General features: G+C 49.6%; 1 pseudogene; it reads left to right on the top strand.

Moving 5' to 3' along the window:
* The first annotated feature begins 370 nt into the window (after positions 1 to 370).
* On the top strand, positions 371 to 9,001 carry LOC136494718 (putative G-type lectin S-receptor-like serine/threonine-protein kinase At1g61610; annotated as a pseudogene).
* The last annotated feature ends 6,406 nt before the right edge of the window (positions 9,002 to 15,407 follow it).

The raw sequence follows: 15,407 nt of genomic DNA, 5'->3' as shown, positions 1-15,407 counted from the left end.
ACGTTGCTTGGCCCTGCAGCCACGGGAACAGATCAACTCATGCGTTCTCAGCCATTATTCAGGGTGGCGTGGTAGGCGACGTGACCGACAAAGTCGTCGGAGACCGCGAGCTGCGCGTGCGCGGCCACCGCTACACTGGAAAACGGCCTGTGAAACTAACCCGCAGGACTGCACTGTCAGCTAGTCCTCGCTTCGCTATCATGACTCATGAGTCGTGACTACTCTACTCAAGAATACAGTACGTTACTGTCTGAACTCTGAATTACTGCTGTACATTACTCCTGGTGCTCTTCAATGTGATGAGATCATGAGAGCTACGCTCCCAACACAATACAATTGTTCTATCCATAGCTTTCAGTTTCTTCTACCGCCACAGAGACGAGAGAAACATGGAGAAGAAGGGCCTAATAATGGAGAAGGTCCACCTTCAAGTTTTCATCCTCCTACTCTTGAGTTCACCCTGCGAATCGGATGACCAGTTCACACAAGCAAAGCCACTCTCCCCTGGAGACATGCTCATCTCCAAGGACGGGGTCTTTGCGCTTGGCTTCTTCTCCCCGACCAACTCCAATGAGAGCCTGTACATTGGAATCTAGTACCACAACATCCCTGATCGTACCCTTGTGTGGGTCGCCAACCGTGACAGCCCAATCACCAACACCACTCCGTCAGCGGCCAAGCTCGCCATCACCGACAACCAAGAGCTCGCGCTGTCGGACTCTACTACAGGCCGTCCTCTGTGGACGACGGCCACTGGAGGCGCCAGAGTTATCGCGGTGCTACTCAGCTCTGGAAACTTTGTCCTCCGATCGGCGAACGGCTCCGCCATGTGGCAAAGCTTCGACCACCCAACCGACACAATCCTTCCAACGATGAGGGTTTTGTTCGGCTACCAGGGACATGTGGTGACGCGCCTGTTTGCTTCGAAGGGCCCTGCTGACCCGTCCACTGGGGACTTCTCCCTTAGCATGGATCCCAGCTCAAACCTCCAGATCTTTGTTTGGCATGGGACCAGACTCTACTACCGCATCAATTTCTTCAACGACGTCTCGGCGTTCGGTGGTAGTGTTAGCTATGCTACTACCACTGTCATCGCGTCCGTGTCGAGGGTAAACGAAGATGGGCTCTACTTCATGTACACAGTCTCCGGCGACTCACCGGCATACACGCGTCTTTCGCTTGATTACACAGGCAAGATAAGGCTCCTGACCTGGAACAACGACACATCGTCGTGGACAGCCGGTTATGAGCACCCAAGCTCTGGCTGTGACCTCTACGCGGCGTGCGGCCCTTTCGGCTACTGCGACAATACAGAGTCTGTGCCGATTTTTCGATGCCTCGATGGGTTCGAGCCCATCGACGACCATGACGTACGACGTCTCCAGAGGATGCAGGAGAAACGAGGCGTTGGTGTGCGGAATGGAGGATCGCTTTGTGACTTTGTCTGGGATGAAGGCTCACCAAGGCTTCATGCATGTCGACAACACAAGCTTCGACCAGTGCGTGACCGAGTGCAGCACAAACTGCTCCTGCACGGCGTATGCTTATGTCAACATGAGCACTGCCGGGACTTTGATTTACAGGTCGAGGTGCCTGGTATGGACTGGGGATCTCGTCGATACGGGAAAAGTTCCCAGCTTTAGTCAGGACCTGTACATCCGGCTTGCCGCCGTATCCCATGGTATGCAATATGCACTGCCGCCCACTCTAAAATTGATTAAATCTATTTGCAATATTGATGCCATTTTTTTAAGGATTATTGATGCCATTTTTCACAGATGCAAAATTCAAACTTGAGCAATTTGCATCTGTAAATAGACATGAGCATATATACTGCAGCCTCAGCTTTTCACAATATCATATTCCCATAAGAGTTTATTTGGCTGCACACCAATCCACATGGTTATGTGGATCATATGTTGATCGGTCTGTAGCCAAAGAAGGCATTAGGCCCATTACCCATCAATGCTCACTAGTGTGATAAGGAGGGAGGAGGGGCCGGTTTCAAGTCCTTCAATTTCACATAACATTACTGACTGCTTGTTTGGGTAGGCAGGTATTTGAATCAATTCCAATGGATCGACATCTAAATTATAGTTACCCCCCTTCGAAAGCAATATGTTTAATCCTGACCCATCCGAATGAACCATTGATGCAACGATGCCCTATTACTCCAATCTCCAAATGAAGTTGTAAGATTTGTTAAGTAACCCACTACTCCCCTGTGCGAACGTGTGGCAGGGGGCAGGCGCCGAAGTCAGCCCTGCTGTCACATCTAATCACTGTAGTAGCATGACAACCTGACATGTCTGTGTACTAGGATTAGATGGGTAGAATTGTATATATAGTTTCCCACTGCAACTCAGTAAAGAGAGTTTAGTTTTATCATCCCCTCTGCAGAGCTCCGGCCAACGCTGGTGCTTGTTCTAGGTGTGTGTGCTCTGTTCTCCCTCCCTTCTTCTACCTCTAGCCATAGTGTGTGGTCGGCAACGCTGGTGAATGGTTGGCTCACCCGTGCCGGAGATCTAGGGCCAACAAGTGGTATCAGAGCCGTACAAGCACCGTCGCCAGACTAACCGCTGGCGATGACGAACGGTTTGGAGATGCGCGACAGCAACGGCGTTGCTGTGGCTGCCTAGCCATGACAGGAGATCGTTGTGCACACAGTGCGGGAGGTCAGCGGCACCAGTTGGCTGATGCTGACTCACACCAACTATGGCGAGTGGGCGGTGACCATGAAGGTCAAGCTCAGAGTCCGACGGCTCCGAAATGCTGTTGACAAGGTCAACGACAACGAAGAAGATGACATATCAGCGTTGGAGGCTATCCTCGCTGTTGTGCCAACGGAGTACAGGGAGCCGTTGGGGCGAAGAGCTCGGCTAAGGAGGCGTGGGAGGCCATTGTGGCGATGCGCGTCGGTTCCGACCGCGCAAAGAAGGCGATGGCCCAGCTGTTGAAGCAGGAGTACGCCAACCTCAAGTTCAAGGATGGTGAATTAGTGGAGGACTTCTTCTTCCGTCTGCAGACGCTCATCAGCAAGCTGGGGAGCTATGGTGTCACCATCGACGAAGAAGAGGCGGTCTCCAAGTACCTCCACTTTGTACCGGCGAAGTACATCCAGATCGCTCTCTCCATGGTGACGATGCTGGACCTGTCCACCCTCACCATTGAGGATGTGACTGGTCGGTTGCGGGCGGTGGACGAGTGCCTGGAGCAGGCAACAGCAACGACAGACAGCGGCAAGCTGCTGCTGACAGAGGAGGAGTGGGCTGCCCGGAGGAACTCTAGGGAAGCCTTCTCTAGCCGTGGTGGCGATGGCAAGCGCCGTGACAAGGCTTCTTCGGAGAAGAAGAAGAAGGTCGACCCCAACGCCTACCGGCGCTATGGGAAGATGGGCATTAGGCAAAGGAGTGCCCAAACCACATGCAGGAGAAGAAGGCTGAGGCTCATCTGACGCAGGCTGATGATGAGGCCACCCTCCTAATGACGATGTTCTGTGCTCTGCATGACATTGAGGCCAAGGAGAAGGGAGAGGTGATGGCGGTGGAAGAGCTTGGGAAGGCTATGAAGGCTGTCAACCTGGATGAACCGCGTGCCCAAGTCTACCTCGGAGGTGTGGGCGGCGAGTAGGAGTAGCGGCGGTACTTGGACTCCGGCACCAGCAACCACATGACGGGCTCCAAGGCAGCTTTCTTCGAGCTCGACGACGACGTGATCGGCATGGTGAAGTTCGGTGATGGCTCAAGGGTGGCGATCCGAGGGCGCGGCACCATTATCTTTAGGTGCCAAAACTGCGAGCAACACACGCTAACAGATGTATATTATATCCCATAGTTGCGTTCAAGTATCATCAGCATTAGCCAGCTGGATGAGTGCGGCAGCGAGGTACTGATCAAAGACGACGTCCTCAGGATCAGGGACTAGGAGCAGCGGCTTCTTGCTAAGGTGAAGAGGTTTCAGAACTGGCTGTACCTACTCGACTTGAAGGTGGAGCAGCCAGTGTGCCTGGCAGCACGACACATCGAGGAGCCGTGGCTATGGCATGCCCGGTTCGGCCATCTCAGCTTTGACGTGCTTGGTCGGCTGGAGAAGATGGTCTGAGGGCTGCCTCACATCAAGCACGGAGGCGAGCTGTGTGATAGCTACCTGGCCAAGAAGCAGAGGAGGCTGCCGTTCCCAAAGGCAGCCAAGTATCGCATGGTGGATGCTCTCGAGCTCGTCCACGGCGATCTCTGTGGGCCAATCACGCCAGCCACAAACGGTGGTCGGCGATACTTCCTCTTGCTCATGGATGATTACAGTCGCTATATGTGACTGCAACTCTTGATGAGCAAGGACGAGGCGGTGGAGGCGATCAAGAAGTTCATGGCGTGCACAGAGGTGAACAACGATAAGAAGCTACGTGTGCTGAGGACTGATCGCGGCGGCGAATTCACTTCGGTGGAGTTGACTACGTACTGCGCGGATCTGGGTGTGGTGCGACACCACACCGCGCCGTACTTGCCACAGCAGAATGGCATGGTAGAGCGGCGGAACCAGACGGTGGTTGGCATGGCTCGATCTATGATGAAGGCCAAGAGCATGCTGGCAAGGTTCTAGGGTTAGACGGTGACCATGACGGTGTTCATCCTCAACCGTGCACCCACCAAGGCCCTGAAGGGCAAGATGTCATTCGAAGCTTGGTATGGGCGCAAGCCGAGCATGTCCTTCCTCCGAACATTCGGCTGCATCGGCCATGTTAGGAAGATGAAGCCAGTCCTCACCAAGCTGGAGGACAGGAGTACACCGATAGTGCTCCTGGGCTACGCAAAAGGTACCAAGGCATACTGGCTCTATGACCCACGCGGAGGCAAGATGCTTGTCTCGCGCGACGTCGTGTTCGATGAGAAGGCGGCCTGGGACTGGGACAGTCCGGGCACGGGAGAAGCTGGTGGCTTCACTAGCATCTTCGTCGTCGAGCACTTGGTCATCCACAGTGGTGGAGACGCTAGAGAGGAGGTGCTGACCACTCCAGCAACAGAGCCGAGCACTCCTAGGGAGGTGCCGAGCACTCCAGGAGTGGTGCCAAGCGGTCCTACAGTGGTGTCGACCACTCCAGGATGGGAGGATGGGTGTCGAACGCTCCTGTAACAGAGCCGAGAGGTCTTGCAGTGGTGCCGACCACTCCAAGACTGGTGCTGAGCACTCCTGCAGTGGTGCCGACCACTCCAGGATTGGTGATGAGTGGTCCAGGAGTAGTGTAGAGCACTATAGCTGGGGTGCTGAGCACTCCAGGTGCTGTGCTGACCACTCCGGGGGAACAGGGAACTCCATCGACGCCGATCGAGTTTGTCTCACCTCCAAGTGATATCACTGAGTTCGTGGATGCCTTCCACGATGGTGAGGAGGTGCAGTTCCGTAGGCTGGACGACATCATCGACGGCATCAGGTCTAGTGGGTTGGCTGCTCAATGACCTAGACCTGCTTCTCGTTAGTGCAGAGGAACCACCCACGTTCGCGCTGGCCGAGCATGATGCAAATTGGCGATGGGCGGTGCTGGAGGAGATGAAGGCGATCGAGGAAAACGAGACTTGGGAGCTCATTGATCCACCTCTAGGACACTATCCGATCATCTTAAAGTGGGTGTACAAGGTCGAACGGGACAAGCGTGGCGCTATTGTCAAGCACAAGGTGCGCCTCGTCGCCCGAGGCTTTGTCTAGCGCGAGGGCATCGACTTTGAGGAAGTCTTTGTGCCGGTAGCGCGCATGGAGTCTGTCCGACTGCTTCTGGCTTTGGCAGTAGCGAAGGACTGGTGTGTCTATCATCTGGACGTAAAACCAGCCTTCCTTAATGGCGAGCTGGCGGACACGGTCTTCGTCAGACAACCTCTGGCTCCGGGTTTCGCCATCAAGGGAGAAGAGCACAGGGTACTCCGATTGCGCAAGGCGCTCTACGAGCTGCGATAGGCCCCACGAGCGTGGAATGCCAAGCTTGACTCCATGTTGGGCAAGCTTGGGTTCACACGGTGCGCAACCGAGTACGCGCTCTACACGCGGTGATGGGGGAAGGAGGAGCTCATCGTCGACGTGTATGTGGACGAATTGATCATCACCGGTGCGCGTGCGGAGGACATCGACAGCTTCAAGCGCGAGATGGTGGCTCATTTTTGAATGAGTGATCTCAGCGCGCTCTCCTACTACCTCGGCATCGAGGTGAGACAGGGGAAGGAGGCGCTCACGCTCGGTCAGAGTGCGTACACTCGAAGCTGTTGGAGCAGAGCGGTATAGCTGAGTGCAAGTTATGTGTGACTCCGATGGAGGAGCGACTAAAGCTGATGAAGGCTAGTACCGCAGCGAAGGTAGATGCAACACTCTACTGGAGCATCGTCGGTGGTCTACGCTACCAGTCCACACGAGGCCAGACATTGTGTTCGTCGTGGGCTACGACAACTGCTTCATGGAGGATCCCCGAGAGGATCACTGGGCTACGGTAAAGCGGCTGCTGTGCTATGTCAAGGGGACGGTGGATCAGGGGATCGTCTCCCCCAAGACCGGCGAAAGTAGGCTGCAGCTCACTATGTTCAGCGATGCAGACATGGCGGGAGACATCGACGAACGGCGGAGCACCTCTGGCATGCTCGTTTTCCTCGGGTCGGCTACAATCTCATGGCTGTCGCTGAAACAGAAGATGGTGGCGCTATCCACGTGCGAGGCAGAGTACGTGGCGACGGACACAACGCCATGCCAAGCTGTATGGCTGCGCCGGCTGCTGGGCGAGCTGACCAGTGTGGAAGCTCACCCACCAGCACTGATGGTGGACAACCAGCCCGTCATCGCCCTCGCGAAGAATCTGGTTCTCCACGACTGGAGCAAGCACATCGATGTCAAGTTCCACTTCCTCAGGGACTGTATCGATGGAGGGCAGATCATCATCGAGTTCGTCGAAACTGGTCGGCAACTCGCGGACGTCCTCACCAAGTCGCTCGGCCGTCTTCGGTTCACGGAGCTGAAGAAGATGATCGGCATGGAAGGGGTTTTAGGGTTAGCAGCAGGATTAGGGGAAGAATTGTTAAGTAACCTGCTGCTCCCCTGTGTGAACGCGCGGCAGGCGTCGAAGTCAGTCCTGCTGTCACATCTAGTCACTGTAGCAGCATGGCAGCCTGACATGTCTGTGTACTAGGATTAGATGGGTAGAGTTGTATATATAGTTTCCCACTGCAACTCAGTAAAGAGAGTTCAGTTTTGCCATCTCCTCCGCAGAGCTCCGGCCAACGCTGCTGCTTGTGCTAGGTGTGTGTGCTCTGTTCTCCCTCCCTTCTTCTGCCTCTAGCCATAGTGTGTGGTCGGCAACGCTGGTGAGTGGTTGGCTCACCCATGCCGGAGATCCAGGGCCAACAAGATTTACATGACATAGTAGTTCAGGCTCAGGTTATTGACAGATTAGCAGGAGTGTTCACATAATCACAGATGTGTCACAGTATTGTATGCAAGCAAAGTAAAACAATTTGAAGTTACATATACTTTTTTTAAACGTAAGTTATTTATACTCAATGCCATAAATTCTAACGCATATATACGCTCCTGTTTGCGGTTCAAAAGAAGAGAAATTTGGTGAAGATTTTGCTCCCAATTACAGCATTTGTGCTGCTAATCACATTCACAACGCTTGTCTTGACGTACAAACATAGAGGTAAAAAAGGAGTCATTTATTGCAAGACGAAAGTTGTTGTGTAAGTGTTGACGAGGGTGAACCCATTGTTATTTCTCCTGGCAGGAACATGGCAAAAGAAGAAAGTCCAGAAGAGACACATGTTACAATATTTGAGGTCTACAGACCAAGCTGGGGACAAGAATATAGAATTTCCATTTATTGACTTCGAAGACATTGTTGTGGCAACAGACAAATTCTCAGACACCAATATGCTTGGAAAGGGAGGTTTTGGCAAAGTTTACAAGGTATTATAGCAAAACGGTTTTCTACCTTGAACAATTACTCCACACTACTAGTTAAACTGTATAATTTTGGCCGACGAAATCATGTAGGGAATGTTGGAAGGTACCGATGAAGTAGCCATCAAGAGACTTAGCAAGAGTTCTGGGCAAGGCACCGAGGAATTTAGAAATGAAGTAGTCTTGATTGCAAAATTGCAGCACAAGAATCTAGTTAGGCTTCTTGGTTGTTGTATTCACGAAGATGAGAAGCTATTAGTCTATGAATACATGCCTAATAAAAGCTTGGATTACTTCGTCTTTGGTACATGCAGATTTAAAATTTTGGTACTGTTGATCACCCTATCCTAAATAACTAGTGAATCTCTGTACAGTGGGTATATGTCACTTGAATATGCAATGGAAGGTGCATTTTCGGTCAAGTCAGACACCTACAGCTTCGGTGTTCTGCTATTGGAGATTGTGAGTGGAATAAAGATCAGCTCACCACATCTTCTGATGGACTTTCCTAACCTTATAGTCCAGGTAAGTATTGAGGGATGCGCCCAATCCAGTACCTTATGGTCCACCAAAATATATTAGCTAATAAAAGATTTCATCTCTGTTCAGGCATGGAACCTATGGAAGGATGGCAAGATAGAAGATTTGGTGGACTCATCTGTTAAAGAGAATTGTCCTCTCCATGAAATTTCAAGATGCATCCATATAGGACTTTTGTGTGTTCAAGACAGTCCAACTGTAGGCCACTTATGTCAGCAGTTGTGTTCATGCTGGAGAACAAAACCATGCCGCTCCCAATACCAACGCAGCCCGTGTATTTTGCACGCAGAGATGCCAAACCTGGAGGAGCAAACAACAACAAGGTATCGTCCGTGAATGACATGAGCCTCACGGCACTAGAGGGTTGTTAGATGGTGTCCTTTGCTAATTGCACTTCAAGTTATTATTCTGAAAACTTAAGATATTAGAATAAGTGATTTTCAATGATTTGCAACAACAAGCCTTTGCTTCAACTGTATGAATGAACTAGCAAGCTAGGTTGTCCACGCAAATGGCATGGTTAACTTTTTCATTAGAGGATTTTGGTAATTTTACCTTAAATGATTTTTGTAAATAGTTTTGCTTATTTGTTTTTTTTGAAACCTAGTTTTGCTTATCTGTTTGATTGTAATGATCTTCTCTCTATGCGCCCCTTCTGTATTCGCAAAGTCAATTAAGCGACCGGTCACGCTGCTATTACAGCGAATGACTCTTGGCCGCGACGGGCTGGTCCAGCAGAACCCCCCCCCCCCTCCCCCCATCCAACGCTGCGACCTTTCCTTACAGCCAAGCATCTTCCCCCTTTCGTTTCGTTTTGGCAGCGCAGTGACGAGTCCGTGCGTGATGAGGGCGGCGCAGCTTGCGGCGACTCCGGTCAGGCACACGGCAAGGCATAGCAGTTGGCGCCAGTGCGGCTCCCATCGCCAGAGTGCACACGCGGCTGAGGCCGCGTGGCTCTCCGTCGAGCGGTGCCACATCCGCGCCCTTAATAGCGGCGGCGCGCACACCTAGGGTGAGCAGGAGCCCAGCGTGCTTGCTTGCTTTGGCAGGTCGCGGTGCCTGGGTGTGCTCCTTGTCTTCAAATCGTTGACCCTCCCTCCGCTGCCACACCATGTTCTACCAGCAGCGGGCTTCCATTTTTTAACGGTAGAGGGCGACTCACACCTACCTGCATCTGCAACTTCTTTCTTGGAAACATTGATTCAAGATTGATGTATGATTTATCCAAGTTATACTGTTTGACGCCTGCTTCAAAGGTGGATTCCATGTGTTCCAGCCTATTTGTTTAGCTTTATGCCTTTATAACTCTTGATTTGCTGCATTTGTCGCTGAGTAGGTGTTGTATTCATGGAAAGTGCATTGCCACCACACACATAAGTACCAGTTTTAGTTTCATCTATGAATCTTAGTGAGATTTCTACCCATGCTGCTATTTTCTGTCAATGTTCGATCATTTCATTTCTATGTGAAAGTTGTACCATGGCTGAATGAACCTGCTTAAATTATTTTGTAGAAACTATGGATTTGTGTTTCGTGCATTGCCTTAGCTCAAGATCTCATTGCTTAATTTGTGTTCAGCTCAACATCTCGTTGCTCTATCTAAAATGTAAAGTTCAATCTTCACGAATCAAGAACCTCTGCAATCAATGCCTACATTCAGTTCACAACGTAGATTTCCTCATATAAAAAGAAAAGCGATCATGTACTATCTATTTAATGACGTTTTAAATATCTCATCCATTCATCCTCGGTCTGTTAGGTTGCCATAGTTGTGTTTTCAGTTTTAGTGACATTCCCAGCATACTAAAAATGTCTTTGGCAAAACATAGTGTCATGTTCTTTTGACCTACTTCTCCCTGCATATCATCTTTCATCTTACTGGATACCTATTTACTGATTATAAAGTCATTTACTAATTTGAACATGTTTCAGTGCTCAGTTTAATGAACTTAATTTGTTTTGGGATTTGTGAAAATCGTAGTATGTTTGCTGAGAAAGATGTAGTTTTGTGCATAACATATATCAAAGCTAGCAGTTAAGTGGTAAGTAGTTGAGCCACTCAGCTTGTTCCTCCTTTGTTCGGTGGTGGCAGTTAGCTTAGGTTCTGAACTTTGTCATTTGCACAAATTTTGGTTATTTTTTTAGGTTGCAAGTAATTTTATTTATTTATCAGTTGATTTCACTTGCCCAAGCTATGGGCGTGTCACGGGCTCAATCGACAGTTAACCGGTCACGTCAGACGACCTAGCTAGCTTTTCAGAAGAATCAAAATGAAGACTGATGTTTTGTTTTATACCATGTATAATTAATTAATAATTGCATAGTACTGTGCGTAGGTTGGTGACCTAGACTTTTCAGCAATTGTGGGGCCTGTATGCTGGAATTTCTTTTTGACGAATTCGGATGAGTCCAGCGGCGGAGACACTGACTGGCTCCTGAATGGTGCCGGAGCGGATAGGCCGTCCGGTATGGCGGGCTGTCTGGATTCTGGAAGGAGGAGCACGTAGGTTTAATTTGTTTGACTGAAGACCGTGTCATTAGTGTGGTAACATATTCTGCATGCATGGACCCCATTATAATTGTGATATTCCCGCTAACAATATATAATCACTTCTGCGCTTACTGGCATGCCCCTTGTGATCATTGGGATGGCGTGTGAAACATCGCAGTATGTATGGTATGCAGTGTCTGAGTGTCATGTATTGTTGTGATTCTTTCATCTGGCCATGCCTCACAGGTCAAGGTGGGCAGGAATCAGAATGTAGGCTCTCGATCAGTAAGTATATATATTTTTTCGAAAGATCAATCAGTAAGTATGTATGACTACTATGGTCTGATAGCCAAACAATGGACTCAAACTTGGTGAGAAAAAAAGTATATAGGTCCATGAACGTATAACTGAAAATACAGGTTTCGATTTTGAACCTTCTGTCTCCCAATTCATTTAGGAGTAAAGAAGATTACTATCAAGGAAATCAAAGAGTGACACTGACACCTTACTTGCATATGTAAATATTACAAATCGGCCTTGAAGTGAGAACATACCTAAGATACATGTTTAAGATCATTTAATGACAAGTTAAACATTAACGTGATGATCCTTTATATACCTCATAACATGTTATAAGTTTTTCATTGTAAAATATTTTGGGTGGAAGTTTCAAATAAACTCTATGTCTGCAACGTTAAGGAAATCCTCGTTGAGCCCATCAGGAGGTTTCTATACCCAAGTGTCAGTTCCATATGTTCCTGTCACCTGCAACAAGGTAGAACAAACCCTGAGTACTCAATGGTACTCCGCAAGACTTACCCGTCAGGAGGAAAGAAAAGACTCCAAGGGTATGCAAGGATATCTGGCTTATGAGTTTATTGCATCTGCAGGAGCATTACTAAACGTGTGTCCTTATATTCAATTTTATTAGTAGTCATCATTAGTTCATTAACTAACCATTCTATGTAAGCACATGTACTATTTTCAAGCAGGTGGTAAGCAATCAGAACAATTTTACCATCTCTCACATTCCAGTTCTTACTACGGTGCTAGACTTTAGACAAGTCGTATCGGATTACCTGGCGATTCGCGAATCAATGTGCCCAGCTGGATACCCCGAAACACACGCCCCACTTATACCCTAGGCACAAGCAGGATCAACCCACCACTCTCCGGTCAAGGGGTCCAGGTCTTCGTCTAAACTTGGACTCCAAGACCCCACACCTGAATCCCGGACTCAGTGTGGTGCTTAGACCTCCACCATGTCCGCCTCTAATCAGTCGGTCCGAAAAGAGTCGGAACCCGTGACAAGCGAGCAGCGAGCCTTCCATGTTCCCATAAACAAGTATGTGCTTAGGATAATAAGTCTGTGACCTTCCTAGAACCCAATGCAACGGCCGGTCCTTAACCGACACAGGCGGAACAAGTGCAACCCGAGCCTCGCTCGAATGCCAAACCAAGTCCAGATCCAAAGTACCGTTCCGCTCGATCTCTAATTATCATTCATATAAATTTCCAGATGATGATAATATAATAGCAATAATAATATCTTTCCTATCCCTCGCAAGTGACCGGCAATCACTCGACTTTTACCGAAGTCCTGTAGCATAGGAATCTACACGATCCTGTCATACTAGTAAGACTCATAGGATATATATATATATATATATATATATATATATATATATATATATATATATATATATGCAAGTAGGTTTCATTCTACTCTTTAAAACTTAATGCACAAACATAACATAAAGTGCAGAAAAGTAGGGGTTATGCATCAGTGCTTGCCTGGGTAAGATATAACCAAGTTAGCTTTCATCTTGGTGGCATGATCATCAAGTCACCATTTGTTTCCGTTACTCCCGATGACTCCGCGATCCAACATCGCTCCTATCATGAAATACGTGGATGCAACGCAGGGACGTAAATAATCAACGGCAATCGCAACTCTTAAAATATGATTACGTCTCTCAAGCTAACGAGCTAGCGCTGACGATTAACGTACTAGGCCACGTATCCAAGTTGTCGAACTAGACGCTAATTTCCCACAATGTTTTAGTTATAAAATCCCTAGGAGTTTCTTTATTCCTTTTTATTTACTATACATATAAACTAGGGTTCATTAGTTACCTTAGCAAACTAATTATTATGGAGCTACAAAAATTATAGATGGCACATAATACTACTATGGAGCTACTATAAAATTTTCATGGACAAAACTATTACCCATTTACCACAAAAATTCCTACAAATATTAATCTAAATAATACTAAACACTCGCAATTGATTTAATAGCCGCTGGTATCAACAAATATATATATATATGAAATAAATACACTAACAGATAAAGCACAATTTTAAGAACCTAACAAAATTAGTTTTACAATTTTTGGACGCCTACATGATTTTATATGATTTACCAAAGTTCAGCTCAGAATTACAAATGAAAAGCTATTTCTATTTTCCACGAAAAATCTAAACTGATTTTAGCCCACGTGGTCCACGCGGCGCAAAGCGCGCGCGAGCGCGCGGCGGCCCATGTGCGGAGGCAGCCCGTGATTAGGAGGCCTGCGCGCGCTGGCACATATGCTAAAACGCCCCTGGACTATGAACAAAACAACCCGCAGTCCACGTTACTATTTCTAGTGACAACACTTATGCAAAAAAACCCTAGGACCTTTCTCCTCTTTACAACGGTGAGACCCTCGGCCATCCCCGTGCACTCCAGCGTGGCGAGCAGTGGCATAGGCGCCTACACCGGCCACACGGGACCCCCGCTGACCTAGCTACGAGGCCGACGCTCACCTAGGGTTCGACGCGAGACGATGGGCGACTGTTGCGCGAGACGGGACACCGTAGAAGGACCTCTCCACGATGGCAGACACCTTACGGCAATGGCGACGGTGTTCAGGTGAGCCGCAGCAGCAATCAAGGTGGTAGGGCAGCGGGTGAGCAACGATAACTCACTAGTGACCTTACCAAGAAGCCGACTCGACCGGAGACGACCCGAGCGAGGCTGGCCGCGTGCGTGCTACGAGGTGAACGGCGGACCGTAAAGGCACGACCGCATTAGTGGTGAGGAGGCGGCACAAGAGCTGCGACTAGCGTGCGCACGACAAAGAGGAAGCCAAGGCGAGCTAACAGTGCAAAGGAATTAGCACGAGGTAAAGTGGAGACTGGCCACGATAGGGGCGGCGACGGGCCTTAACGGCACGGCGGCGGCAAGATTCCAAAATTGGAGCTCGTCGTGACACGAGTCAAGGTGGGGTGGGGTCGGCTGGAGAGGGGGCGTGGAGGCAGAGACGCGATCACGAGGAATTGGTGAGCGGTGCTCGCTCTCTGACTTCACCGCAACATGACACGACGACGGCGGAAAGTAGAGGGAGGGAGAGACGGCGCGCAGCAGTGGGTTCGGCTCGTCCACGCCTTGGCAGGACACGGCCGACCAGACTTAAGGCGGTGTCTATGCACCTGTGACACGACACTGCGGCCAGACCACGTGCGGCAGTGCGCGAGCGCGCACAGAGATAGGTGGGGACGCGACATGCGCAGCCGCAACGCCATTAAGGCGGGACGACGGCACGGGGTAGCCCATGTGTGAACTAGGACAAGGCAAGCGACAGTAGTACCGCATCGCAGTGGCGTCAGTAGCGACAGCGTCGCGATGCAAGGTGGGTGGCAGTGCGGACATGACGGCGAGTGAATGGCGCTGGCAGCGACTACGACGCGACGCGTGTGGGGCAGTTGACAGCAGCAGCAGCGGTTCCGCGCGGCGGGGTCAGTGGCAACTGAGACCTAGCTAAGCCAGAGACGGCCGCGGCCGACCTCGGCCAAGCCCAGGTGACACGACAGCAGTGGCAGCAGCATGGCACGGCTGACCGCATGGGACGACGACAAGGTAGTTGAGCAACGGGCGCGGTGGCACCGCACGACAAGGCCAGACACCCAGCGGTGGCCGGCCTGGACGGGGCAGTCGCGGTCGACCACGCGCGACAGTGCATGAGCGTGCACGCCCGAGCCCAACGACACCGAGGCAACGCGTGATGGTGACCGCGCACACACGGCCAGGCAACCGAAGCAAGTGTCGTGCACGAAGTTTTAAGCATCGACCATGACTAAACCGTTGATCCAATCCCCAAACCACTTTTGCTATACCAAAGAGGGTATATTAGACTACAAAAACAAGCCATAATACTACCCTATTGCTTAACCCAATCTCACACAATAAATTACCAAACATAGTAGTGTCTAACTGTCAACAAACTTCAAAAATTTTCTAAGTTTTGACTTGAACTCTATTTCAAATTGTATTTCTAAGCTATTGGAAATCTTAGCTAGTAATATCATTTTTCGACCGCAGGTATTTCATTGTCATTTACAAAGTTTGTACTTCAAACTTTATTTAAGTATCACATACATACTCTATAACATTTTTGCTTAA

This window comes from Miscanthus floridulus, chromosome 11, assembly GCF_019320115.1.
Source record: "Miscanthus floridulus cultivar M001 chromosome 11, ASM1932011v1, whole genome shotgun sequence".
NCBI classification, from domain to species: domain Eukaryota; kingdom Viridiplantae; phylum Streptophyta; class Magnoliopsida; order Poales; family Poaceae; genus Miscanthus; species Miscanthus floridulus.
The sequence above is the reverse complement of the archived record's forward strand: the minus strand, read 5'-3'. Positions and strand labels throughout refer to the sequence as shown.